We start from the raw sequence: 13,639 nt of genomic DNA on the forward strand, positions 1-13,639 counted from the left end.
AATTGCTATTTTGAATTTAATTACATCATTTAACGATTTATATATATATGCTTAGCTAATTAATTAATTTCATCATAATTCGATACGTTAATTTTAATAATCATTAATAAGTTTATTTAAAGTTAGTTCGAGTTTATTGAAGTTAGTTCGAGTTTATTTATTTAATAATTTCCGTTTTTTACGGGTCCTTATGAAAGTTGTTTTAAGTGAACCCGAGATGGATTTTGGGAACAAAAATTCAATTAGCTATTTTGAGCTTATTTCACTAAATTAGCAATTTTTATTAATATCCGTTAGTTTTGTAAAAATCGCTAATAATTCCGATTCAAGCTGATATTGTATTATTTACGTTAACTAGCTGAGTTTATTTTATTTTCACTCATTAAATTTATTTATTATTGATTCCGTTTTATTACTGAAACTTTTACTTAAACCGGTTAAATTTAACTCGAAACGGTTTTAATAACTATCGAAGTTTCTTAACGATGAAGAAACGTACGTATAATAAATAGCAGCGGTGCAAGTCGCTCCCTCATTTCTCACGCAAAGATTCTTCTTCTCCCTTCCTTTTTCTTCTTTCGCTCGCTTTAATTTTTATCAGCTTTTAAATTGATCCTGCCACTCCGTTTGTCATCCGTTATCAATGATTTTCGTTCCATATTGCTCCTCTCGTCGTTCTCGTCAATCCGTTGTAAGTAAAATTCATTTTCGTCATGTATTTTTACAAACTCATTTATATTTTCAGCTTTATTTATTATAAGACTAGTTGTATGTACTAAAATAGACGGGGGTAGAAGATTAAAAGGTAACGATAACGGATTACTCGATATTACTTGTAAAATATGTTTATTTCGAATGCTGGTTAGTCTGTTTTATATTTAAGACGGTGTATAATTATATACAGGGATCCTTATGGATGTTAATTAGTCAGTTGTATAGTTGAGACGGTGTATACTGACCTCTAGGGATCATTTGGGATGCTAGTTAGTAAGTGGTATATTTAAGACGGTGTATGCTGACATGTATGGATTGTTTTGGGTGATAATTGGTGTGTTTTATAGTTGAGACGGTGTATACTGACATGTAGGGATTGTTTTGGACTAATTTGGACTCTGTGTTGGGGCGATTTTTGTAGTCGTTAGTGGTCTTTTGAGTTGCTTTATACTTGGGATTTCGCTCTAAAACCGTTTTAAATGCCGACTTAGTTGGCTCGGCCTAGGACTCGCTTTTTAGCGCGAGAATGGAGTCTTAAGGGGACGATTGGTGCCTGTTTTGGGGTGGACGAGAGCCGTCATCGTGGGTTTTCACTTTGCATTTGAGGACTGGAGTTGGGGTCGAACTTAGGCATCTTTTGGGTTCATTTTTGACCGATTTTTGGGTCAGGTTATGAAGTAGGGTGAAGGGTGGCTATGGGTAGTCGGGTGGTGGTCGTGTCGGGCTCCTAGTGGCCTGACTGTAGCTTAGCAGTGGCCTGGCCGTGGCCTAGGCAGTGGCCTAGCTAAGTCACGAGTTTGAGGCCATGTGTAGTTGGTGGTTAGTCCGAGTTTGAGGTTGTCATAATAATTTTAGAGCCGTGTCTATAATTTGTTTTGACGCTAGTTTGGTTTATTTAAAATATAATTAAATTAATTTTCGTCTCATATTTTATATAAAGATAATTCGTTAATATCGTCCTTTCACATAATTATTTTAGGTGGCTCATATGTGGTTGAAGATGAAGAGTAATTTTTGGTTTTAGAAGCTTTCTCAAGTTATTACTTGTCTCTTTGCTAGCGTAAGGTAACTATTCCGAGTTACTCGACGAATTAATGTCACATTAGTAGTTGATGTTGTGTTTGTTGTTTGATAAGTGTTTAGGTGATTGATAATGTTTTACTTTCGTTTTTCACATGATAGAAATTGGAAATAGCATGAGAATAATATTGCGATAAAATTTGTAAATTGGGCCAAAGTAGGCCAAGACTGAGTGGGCAGATTGATAACGAGTTTGGTCAAACTAGGTTTAAACCAACAGCCTCGATTTGACCGATGACCCGTCATGGACTCGGGTCGAGGGTTTGTCTTTGAGGTAAGATTGGTTGTTATTGGAGGTTTTATGTTATGCCTTGATATTTGTAATTATCATTTCACATGTTGGTTGTTGGATGCTTGGGATGCCTTATGCTTGAGTCTTCTTGCCTTGTTGCCATTTTAGCTTGTTCTCATGGATTATGGTATCTGTTAGTTATTTGGAATTTGGATATTTATTGATATTGGAGATATTGTTAGATTGTCAAATTTAACCGGGTGTCCTACTTGTCTTGTGTGGTGTGGGCTAAAGTATTCAAGTTGGGACCTAGATTGGTTTTATTTAGGTCCTAGGTGAGTGTTTTGATCTTCATCACGAGATAGGCCATTATAGTCTTTGACGAGTATATGTTCACTGCTTGATAGCCTCTCGTGTTCCCGACTTGGTGGGATTATATCCAAGTTGGGGCATGACCTCGTTACTTATTTTGATAGTAAGTGGTCAGCTTAAGTACTAGCCAACCCTTTGGTGGACTCCTTAGGGTACTCACTTTGTTTTAAAAAAATTGTGGGTCTTGGGTGCGGTGGTGTGTATCCGCATGTCTAGGTCTGCGCAGATTTTAGGCTAGGGTTGTGTTGTGTCTTGGCCATGTTTTGATAGAACCTCTGAGCCAAGATACCGGTTCGATTACCTTCCCTACCTCGTGGTATAGACTCGAGGTTCTGAGTGACTATTGACCGTACAAGAACTTATGCCCTGTCTTTGATATATTGTCCTTTCTTGTATGGTGATTCTATGAATCATAGAAGGTGAGATGCAAGCCGGCTATGGTTGATAGAGTTTGGATTTCTGGATGTTATGTGATTCACATGATAGTGTAGTATGAGTCGGTCTAGTATTCACATGCTAGGACTATGTGTTGTTATATTGTTATTCACATGATAAGCACGATTGTCTAGCATCTATATGCTAAGGCTATGTGTGATTCGTATTCATATTCTTATGTTTACATGTTATATTAATTATGACATTTCGTGGCTGGGAGAACTCGGAGTTACTCCCCACTGACTGTGGCTTTCGTATTTGTATAAAATGCGAATGACAGGTAGGTGATGCATATATGGGGTACATGGACGAGCTAGCGAGCAAAGTAACCTTGGGACCTAGATTGGTTTTATTTTATTGTGACCCTTAAACCCTTTTTATGTCACATACATTTTAGGGACATATGTCTCCCTTTCTCATATTTGGTTTGTATAACTTTGTTTCGCGACTTTAGCGATATTTCATTCATGAGATTTATTTTGGACCTTGCATGTTTGACACCTTCCCTTTTGGATATCTTTATAACAGGTTCAGGTTTTAAAAATTACAGGTTTTTACTATAATGAACCTATTACAAACATATCCTGTCAGTTTTATTCTAGAATTACGTGTTTACTTTTCCGCAATAAATGAGGGTGTCACATCATATCATTGTTTCCTCGATTCATTAAGGGTAAGATATATCAAGCAGAAAGATTCAGAATTACGGCTGAATTCAATTAATTCAGTTTGGGTGATGGATTTGTCTTAATAAAAATGGATGACAAAATGTATGCAATTGGCGTGGAAAAATGGAAATCAAAGAGAGAAAATAATTAAGATAGAGAAAGCAGTGAGTGGGATTTGGGAATGAGATGCGTTTTTTGCGGGTTTGTTATTTCCGCGTGTTTTATTATATTAAATCTCAGCCTTTGGTTTCTTTTGATCTAATGGCTGATATTTTCCAAACTCACAACTCACCGTAAGAACCAAACTCACGAGATCCCGCCTCTATATATATATAGATTCGGGATCCTATGAGAACCACTAGTATAATGAGAACCATGAGAACCACTCACAGCCATTAGATTCTAAATAAATATGGATGACTGAGATTATTAACTCGTCTATTATCGTAAGTTTCTAACCCACAAACACTCTTACACTGCCGTTTTACACATTTTGCTCTTTCTCGCTCCTCTTTCTTCCTCTCACTTCGATAGTTCGATCTCATATTCACTGTGACTTCATCTACAATGATCAGCTAGCTTTCTCTCTGCTGCTTCCTTGTTCGTTTGCTTTGATTTAGATAATTTCTCAATTTCCCCTATTTCTTTCTTATTCCTTAATTTTTACTATTTTTATGCTTCAAATTAATTAATTAGGGTTTTATTTCTGAATTTTTATGCATTCTTTTGGTTTTGTTGCTTTCTATTGTCGTTTGCTTTCTATTTAACTGCATTTTCGGCCTAGATATTCAATTTACGTAGTTATTCACTCATCTATCATAATAATTTCGTTCTTGCTGATTTTGATTTCAAGATTTCTTTTGGTGTTTTTGATTTCTTCACCATCACTTCTCTTCATATTCCAAAGCCTCTTAATCTTTCTCAACAATATCATAATTCAACGACACTTGCAATTCCACTACTTGTTTGTCAACTTCTCAATCCTTTGGCAATTCCATTTGTCACCAAATCAACCCAAATTTGGGCATTTTCTAATCAATCATGAGCCCATGCTCTAATTTGGTGCCAAAGAGTAATAGAAAGTGAATCCCATGCTCTAATTTGGTGCCCTTGTGCGCAGGAGGTGTGGGAAGGGATGGATATTGAGGTGAGTGAGGAGTGGCATAATCTGAACCGGATATGCGATTGGATTGATTACGTTCTTTGTAATTACAGGGGAGAAGAGGCCTGCAAATTGACGATGGTCCTTTGGCAGATATGGAATGAAAGAAATAAAGAATTTCATGGTGGAGGAAGAAGCGAACCAAGGCGGGTGGTGGACTTTGCGTTGAGTTATTGGAATGCGTGGATGGAAACTCAAATGAGAGGAGCATGTTTGCCTAAGGGAAGCACGAGTGGGAGTACACACTGGAAATTGCCTCGAGAGGGATTCTTGAAGGTTAATACCGATGCCGCAGTAATGGGGGATTTATGGAGTGGTTTAGGGGCTGTTGTTCATGACCATAATGGCCAGGTGGTCAGATTGGGGGTGCAGCAGGTAAAGGAAAGGTGGGACACGGACATAGCGGAGGCGAAAGCTATGGAATTCGGGTTAAGAGTGGCGCATCAGATGGGCGTGGGAAACGTGATTATGGAGACGGACTCCCTGTCTTTGGTGAATATGCTGAAGTCAAAGAATCCACCGTCAAATTACTTTGGTATTATGGGAAGGCTGATACTCGACATGGTAAGCTTGTTTTCTAATGTTGAGTTTGAGTTCGTTAGGAGAGACGGAAATAGAGTAGCACATTGTTTGGCTCATTTTCATCCCATTACGTACTCTACTAGATTTTGGGTGGGAATGGTGCCCGAGCAAGTTGCCCAGGTTGTATCCTTCGATTTAGTATCGGTTTTTAACAATGAATAAAAAAGTTACAGTTTTTCCCTCAAAAAAAAAAAAAAAAACATGTTCTAAATCAGTGTATTTGTTGAGTTATTGAGTTATTGATATATAAAGTTCTTGAGATAATGTTTAAACATGTTCTGAATTGCATCCCTTGCTGTCTATCTTTTGCAGGTGTCCTATCTAAAGAACCTGCTTTCTATAGTGGCAGTTTTACCGTTAACACCACAGAAGACGTAAAGGACACATTTCTGTCTGTTGAAGGCTGGGGTAAAGGGGTAGCCTTTATCAACAAATTTAATCTAGGGCGTTATTGGCCGGTAGATACTTTTGTTTATTCTTTTCATCAGTACATCTATTTTGTCATTGTCCGGCTTGTCATATAAGGAGTCATCTTCGCAGGTATATGGCCCACAGTGTAACCTCTATGTCCCTGCTCCGCTTCTTCACCAGGGCGAAAATACCGTGGTAAGAAATATATCCTGTGATTGCCAAATCCTAGAAACACAAATTGTACCACTTGCACCAAAAAGGTACACACTAATGCTATTCATTTGCAGGAACTCTTTGAGCTGGAAACCGTAAATCCCGAGCTCTCGTCATTTGTTCAGGAAGAGAACTCACTGTGTGGTCGTAGCAGTTCAAGTGTTCGTGATCTCTAAATCCTTGTATTTTTAGGGTAGTACAGAATAATCTATTCCTCGTTATCATTTGGATTGTCTTCGATGTATCTCATTAGTTGCATTTCTTTACTGTAGAGCTTTAAATCTATACAGGATACGATTCAATATAGAATTATGTCACTAAGGCTGTTGCACTATTACAGGGTAAAAATAAGGGTAAGGGTATGATTAAGGTTGTTGATGTGCTATTTTATAGAGTAGTTATTTTAAGAAATTTTTTTTTCATGAAATAGGATTCTATGTGTATGAAATAAGGTTTTATGTGCATGAAATAAGGTTCTATTTGCAAAAAATAAGTGTTAAATTGGTATGAAATACAATTATATGTGCATAAAATAAGGTTCTATGTGCATGAAATAAGGTTCTATGTGCATTAAAAAGTTCTTCAGTTGTATCAGTTGGTTATATTATGATACTAATTACTCTTGGTTAAGGACGTTGATTTTATATGGGAATGAAATAAGGTTCTATGTGTATGAAATAAGGTTCTATGTGCATGAATAAGTGTCATATGTGCATGAAATAAGGTTCTATGTGCATTAAAAAGTTCTTCATTTGCATCAGTTGGTTATATTATGATACTAATTACTGTTGATTAAGGACATACATTAATTTTATATGGGCATGAAATAAGATTATATGTGCATGAAATAAGGTTTTGTGTGCATGAAATAAGGTTCTATGTACATGAAATAAGGGAAATGACTATGGAGGAGAATTAATGTATTTACCGCTCTTTTTATGTAAACTACAAGGCATTTTAGTGTATCTATTACATATCTTACTAATATGTGAGAAACATTTCTGTGTACTTATGTCAATTATTTAGTACTCGTATTTGTTTAGCGTCTTTTAAAGGCTATTAGCTCAATGGTAGAGCAATGTGCAAATTTTGCACAAAGGTATGGGTTCGAGTCCCATATAGCCTATTAAATCGCAAAATCTCATGATAGAAAGGTGTCATGAACTCATGATGCGAGAAATACAATACAATTATGATTAAGGAGGCCATAATCATATTGGGACAATGATGTGAAGACCATGATCAGACTCAGCGAGAAGCAACAAAGAGAATGACAAGCGAGTATAATAGCTTAATTAGCTTCTTAGTGATCAGAAGTTCAAGGCAAGCATTTCAAAGACTAGCATATGTATCAAAAATATTACCATACATGCCATACTTAAAATAGGATCACCAGTTACATATAATTTTTCAATCTTAAAGTAAAAGAAAGAATGGTATTTCATAGCCAATATGGGAGTCGAACCCACATTTTGTGCATAGCACAATACTCTACCATTTGAGCTAATTGGCTTTCGAATAAGTAAAATGTATATATTCGTATTAACTGTGTACTAGTAACAATTAACTGTGTGCAAACCCAATCAGGCGTGACAGACTGGGTCAGTCTGATGAACTCAGACTTACCTCACCTGCAGCTTTGATACCATTTTATTCCGGCTAAACTTTTCAAGCGAACATAATACTCCTTAAAAAGAGAGAGAATACACGCATTGCAAAAACAATGACCGCGGTATATAACACGACGACATTAATAAAAAACTGTTTTGTATATATATATTCTGTATTTACTCTGAACCCATTACCGTAAAGAATCCTCTATGCAATCGACTTTCAACTTCGATTAACAAAAATTCAATGAGGGGAAGTCACCTCTATGAACCTAATACGAGAGAGAGAGAGAAATAAACACTACTACGTATAACAAAAATAACAGGAACTTAGGGTTAGCAATCGAAAAATTCCCCCAACTCCTTCCAGCTTCAGTGTACGCTTTTGTGTAGCCAATGGTGCCTTTGTGTAGCAAGTGGTATACAAACGGGGGCTCTGTTGGTCCACACATCTCATCTTCAACACTCTTCTAATACAGCCTTACTCGTCCTCAATTCCCGATGGTATTGAATTTCCCTGTTTGAATATAAAAGGCAATAATACAAGAAAACTAAGTTATGAACAACAACAACAACAACAACAACAACAACAACAACAACAACAACAACAACAACAACAATGCCTTGCCTTAGTTACAAACTATTTAGTGGTTGAGCGACATAGTTGTAAGGAACCTTTACTAGGAGTAAAATGTGTTGATAGGTCTGATACATACTCTCTTGGCCGCCAAACCAAGAACGTGCACCAAAGGGGCTCTCTTGGCCACCAACAGTTGTTGGACTCAGTGGCGTCTTTACCCTCGCATCTCCTAGAAAAGAAATATATTAATTGAGTCATATCTTAAGACGAAGAAACTCACCTGTCATAAGAAAATGAATAGAAACCACTGTAAACAATGAAAATAAGATGGCTCAGTCTATCCTTTTACCCTTTTCTTCTTAGCATCCCCATTTACACTAATGAACAATAAGAAGTTTATAGATTACAAATAATGACAAAATACTACTTCTACCAGATTTCTAATGTTGCGATGAGAGCAAAGGTACAGATTAGCTTATGCATACATACTAATCAACTTGCTAATTAAAATCTAGGTCAAAATCTTATTAAAAAAAGGACAAAATTACAAACAATGATACACAAAAGCCTAGTATACTGCTATTTCAATTGAACTAATTTACTGATATTACAGTCAAAGTAATTCCGGATTTTACTGTTTATGAACCCTAATTTACTTTTATTCCAATCAAACTAATTCAAAGTTGCATCAATTTAGGTTAAAATCGAATCAATCATAGAAATTTTACATTAAATCATCGTGTTATTGGTATAACACGAAAATAATATCTTCTAATTACAAAATTGGATAAATTTAAACAGGAAACTTACCTTTGTCAATGAGGGTGAAGAAGGAGTGTGACGGTGGTCGATGACAGTGAAGAAAGTGAAACGCAATGGTCGGCGACGGAGAAGCTGGTGATGTGCAATGCTCAGCGAAGGACAAGCTTGTGATGTGCGGTGGTCGCGAACGAGAAGTCGAAGTGATGTACGGTGATCGAATGAGGAGTTAGAGAAGAGAGAGAAGGGTGTGGTTTGTAATGATAGAGAGTGCGTCTAATGTTTTTATATGTTATCGACAAAACTAATTGGATTATTTATGATCCGATTTGTATAGGTTCTCATGGTTCTCAATATATGAGTGGTTCTCACCTGGATCTCGACCTATATATATATATATATATATATATATATATATATATATATATATATATATATATATATATATATATATATATATATATATATATATATATATATATATAGAAATAAGATCATGTAAGTTCTATGTTTTATGTTGAGTCCATGAGTCTCAATCTAAGCCTTTGGATCATAGATAATGGATGGTTGAGATTAAAAGGGAGAAAAACGCACAATTTACATTTCCCATGCAAAAATTAATTCTCCTCTTTTTCATAACTACATTTCCCTATACATTAATTAATTCTCTCATCTACAATCTCCTTCTCCTTTCTCATCAAATCATAATTTTATTTTTCCTCTCTCATAAAATCAGATTTTTTGTTGTGTTTATAATTCCCGTGTAAAATAAAAGCGGTTTCATAAAAAGCTCCGTAAATCTTCTTTCGGACTCCGATTAAGGTGAAACAAAAGCCTAAATTTATTATTTTTCGAGTCCGTTACAATGGTGATGTTTTTGTAAACTATTGAGTTTTTGAACTATTCATTACTGCTCAGTTATGCTCGAAATATAAAGGTTTGTGTGTTTGTTATTTCTTTTGAATTCTTTGTTTGGATTTATTGGAATCATTGGTTTGGTATTTGAAATTATTTTTAGTTTTTTTTTTTTTATGATGGGTGAGTTCTTATAAGTAATACATTTTATTTGGAAAACTTTTGTTTCCTTTGTTAATTTAAATTCAAACCATTAGTTACATATATTTTTTTTTTGTGATTTTTTTATTGTCACCAATTTTGATGTTTTCTACGTTTGGATTATAGGTTCGGAATGACGGTCAACCAAGCGCAATCGTTGTTGATGACTTTTTGGCGGTATAGATTGATGAAGAAAATGTGAGATTTTGATAGATGGATGAAGACATGTTTTTATAAATACGAATATTATTTTGAATTTTTGTAACTTTAGCAAATGTTTATGTTACTTTAGTATTGTACGAGTGTACTTTTAATCTTAATGGTGTAATTTTGAATATATTAATTTGAATTTATGTAACTTTAGTGTTTTAGGAGTGTAACTTTAGTCCTTGATAGTGTAATTTTTGTCTTTTATGAGTGTAACTTTAGTGTAATTTAATTAATGAGTAAATTAATTATTTAAATTCAAGTATAAAGGGAGTAAATTCAAATGGTATGGTGTAACTTAAATTAAAATATAGTGTTTTACGAGTGTAACTTTAGTCTTTTACGTTTGTAACTTTAATTCTTAATAGTGTAATTTTATACCACAAATTGATTTTGACACATATTAGTTTGAATTTTTGTAATTTTATTGATTTACGAGTGTAACTATAGTCTTTTACTTAGTGTAATTTTTGTCTTTTACAAATGTAACTTTAGTCTTTTATGAGTGTGACTTAATTGCACAACAATTAAAGTGTAAGTTTGAACAAACATCGTGAGTGTAATTTTAACCCTACAATGCGTGAATCTGAAGGCAACACTAGTGTAACTTTAACAAAAATGGGTATACAACAACCTAGGGTTATTATCAATGGTTACCAAATTATGTATAACTTGATTCGGAGGGAATAAAACAAATAATACTCGTGTAACATCAAGCAAATAGGGCATAACTTGAAACAAATAGATTGTAACTTATGAGTAATTAGTAGTTCTCAAAATTCGAAAACTTAATGGTATACAAAAATAGTACCATTGCGTTGGGCACGAAAAAATAATAAATTTAGACTTTTGTTTCGCCTTAATCGGAGTCCGAATGAAGAATTACCAAGCTTTTTAAGAAACCGATTTTATTTTACGCGGGTATGAAATTTCGTTTTATAATTCCAATATTTTGATATTTGAAATATAAATGGTGATATATAAATTGAATGAATTAGTTGATGAAAAAGAGAAAATAATTGATTATGTTAATTGAGAATTGAAATGATGAGAGGGAAAGCATTAATTACTTGTGGGTAAGTGTGTTTTTGCTTTTAATCTCATCCATTGATCTTATAAGATCTAAAGGCTTAGATTAGGACTTATAGACTCAACCAAAATGTGGACTCATCTCGAACCCTAACAAAACCCACGAAACATCAATTCAAAACAAACAAACCACCGCTTTCACTCTAAATCAGAAAAAACCCCAAAATCTTTGAAAATTACAATTAATATCTAGAAAGTCAAGCAAAAAATAATGTTGTCTTCTCAATTTAAGCTATTCTCCGATCAATTTCACCAATTATGCATAAGATGGTGGATGTCTAGGTTCATGTCGGAGAATCCTAGCATCATTTTTGTAGATCTCGTTATTTTTTATTTTCCATTTTTTAATGTAACGGTGGTTTGAAAGTATTGAGTCCTGGCCGGATTGGAGGGCCGCAGCCGAGTGGCCGGCTCAGAGCACTTGATTTTGATGAGAAATCACAAAATGACCCCAGCCGGTTGGCTGGTGGTCTGGCCAGGCTTGTTTCGCGTTGGTTACGAATTTAGCATTTGATGATTGCTTCTTGTTCATATCGGGTGTCCGTGGTGCAGGGAGCGAACTTGGTTTTTGGGACCGATTGCCGTCCCGAGTGGTGGTATGGCCGAGCAGAACGGAGTCACGCCCGGTGGTAAAAGTTTAACGGTGGCGCGTGGTTTGGTTTTGTGAATGAAAATGGGAGCTCGATTCCGGGCAGCCATGGTGATGAGTGATGAATGGAGGTTGAAGAATGGTTGGTGAATTGATTTGGGATAGTTTGAATAAGATTGGTAATATTGTGTTGCTTGATCGAAACTATGTTTCGATTTGGGATAGTTTTGATCATCCTACTGATACATTAGTAATTAAACAAAAGTTACCTGTTGGGGTTTCATTAATAAATTGGTTTGAGGCGACTGTCCAGTCTGAAATTAAAGATGATGACAAAGAATAAGTTGTGATGTTTCTTTGCAATGGTTTGGATCCAAGTACTGAAATTGTCAATGGTCTTTGAAGCAAACCCGAATTCAAATCTTGCAATCGAGTATTTAACGATGGATGAGACAGTTTGTATCTTTTAGTCAAAATGGATCTAAAATTGTACTTGCTTAGCTTACCTTCATCCGATTGGATTACAAAATTGGATTCAAATGGGCAATTCATAATCCAAAGTTTTTCCGGTAGTAATTGGACTCAAGAATTTGTAGGCCCTGCTGACTCTTGTGGAATTCCATACAAGAGTTAATAGTTGCTAGACAATTATCCTAATCGAACAGTCTGGTTACTCTTATTTGTCAACTTCATTAGCCCTTTTCATTTGATTCAAAATCGTTTTACTTTCATTTAACTTTGTTTTGACTCGGTTGTGGAACAAGAATAGTTAATATTGAATAACATAAGAGTAACACGGAATGACAAAGGGGTACATTAGAATAATAAAAAAATTAGAGAAGCGTGAAAATAACAGAAGAATAACACCACAATAACAGTACAATAATATCAGAGTAACACCACGATAACATAATAATAACACTACAATAACACTAGAATAATAGTGCAATAACACTAGAATAACACCAGAATAACACTACAATAACAGCACAATAACACGGGAAAAAAAAGAGAAAAAAAAATCAAAGTAGTAAAAGAAATCAAAGTGACACCGTAATAACATCACAATAACACCTTAATAACAATACCACTAGAATAACAAAAGACAATAACACATGGTAAAAAAGAGAAAAAATCAAAGATTCAAAAAAATCAAAGTGACGCCAGAAATAACATCACAATAATAGCAGAATAACAAGACAATAACACGTGGTAAAAAAAGAAAAATCAAAGTGGCACTTAATAACATCACAATAACATTTAATAACAACACAATATCATGCGGTAAAAAACGAGTAAAAAAATCAAAGTAGTAAAAAAAATCAAAGTAAAAAATCAAAGTGACACCTAATAACATCATAATAACAAATGACAATAACGGTAGAATAACGGCACAATAACACGTGGTAAAAAAAAAAAAAATCAAAGTAAAAATCAAAGTAACACCCCAGGAATAACATCACAATAACGGAATAACAATAAAAGACAATAGCATGTGGTAAAAAAGAAAGAAAAAAGTCAAAGTCGTGAAAAAAAAATCAAAGTAAAAAAAAAGCACAATAACAAGATAATAACACGAGATAAAAAAATAAGAGTAAAAAATTTCAAGTAAAAAAAAAAAAGGTACAAAAAGAAAAAGAAAAAAAAGGTATCATAACGAGAAAATTAGAGAAAAACATAAGAGAAAAAAAAAAATCAAAGTTGTAAAAAAAAAGCATAATAACACGAGGTAAAAAGGAGATAAAAAAAATTAAATTAAAAAAAACGAGTGAGCACTATATAAAAAAGAGAAAATAAGTAAATGATGTTGATTTTATATGACGGCGTAAGATTAGATTCTTTGACCATTCATCTCTAATATAATCTAGTGGTTGAGATTT

At 34.4% G+C, this 13,639-nt stretch overlaps 1 long non-coding RNA gene across 1 annotated transcript; it reads left to right on the forward strand.

The window, feature by feature from the left end:
• The first annotated feature begins 5,563 nt into the window (after positions 1 to 5,563).
• Positions 5,564 to 5,979, forward strand: LOC141640350 (uncharacterized). The gene is made up of 3 exons (XR_012542972.1): positions 5,564 to 5,703; positions 5,786 to 5,851; positions 5,944 to 5,979. It is a non-coding gene; the product is annotated as an uncharacterized LOC141640350 (long non-coding RNA).
• The last annotated feature ends 7,660 nt before the right edge of the window (positions 5,980 to 13,639 follow it).

This window comes from Silene latifolia, unplaced genomic scaffold, assembly GCF_048544455.1.
Source record: "Silene latifolia isolate original U9 population unplaced genomic scaffold, ASM4854445v1 scaffold_786, whole genome shotgun sequence".
NCBI lineage: Eukaryota > Viridiplantae > Streptophyta > Magnoliopsida > Caryophyllales > Caryophyllaceae > Silene > Silene latifolia.